Genomic DNA, 399 nt, shown 5'->3' on the forward strand with positions numbered 1-399 from the left:
TATATATATATATATATATATATATGTATGCATATATATGCACAAGGTAGTAGAATACTACATTCATGATGAATCGATCTACTGTATATGTGTCTAACCGGCAGCTGTGGCTAGAACAGTCTTCCTCCAATGCAAGAGTTGGGGGTTCAAATCCACCAGCAGTCACATGCCAAAGTGACCCTGGGCAAGACACTGAACCGCTCATTGCCTCTGATGTGTGTCCCATCAGTGTATGAATGTGATAAAGCACTGATTAATCTCTTGTTCAATTAGCTTTGTAGAGATCTAGTAGAGTGCTGTATGTATGGGTAAATGAGGACACAGATTGTAGTGTAAAGAGCTTTGAGTATCATGATGAGATAGAAAGGCGCTGTATAAGTAGTCCATTTACCATTTAAT

At 38.6% G+C, this 399-nt stretch overlaps 1 protein-coding gene across 1 annotated transcript in view; it reads right to left on the minus strand.

Moving 5' to 3' along the window:
* dnah9 (dynein, axonemal, heavy chain 9) overlaps positions 1-399 on the minus strand; it is a 428,033-nt gene that overhangs the window by 388,153 nt on the left and 39,481 nt on the right. The window lies entirely within an intron of this gene.

The sequence above is a fragment of the Nematolebias whitei genome, chromosome 17 (assembly GCF_014905685.2).
Source record: "Nematolebias whitei isolate Nwh7 chromosome 17, NemWhi1, whole genome shotgun sequence".
Lineage (NCBI taxonomy): Eukaryota > Metazoa > Chordata > Actinopteri > Cyprinodontiformes > Rivulidae > Nematolebias > Nematolebias whitei.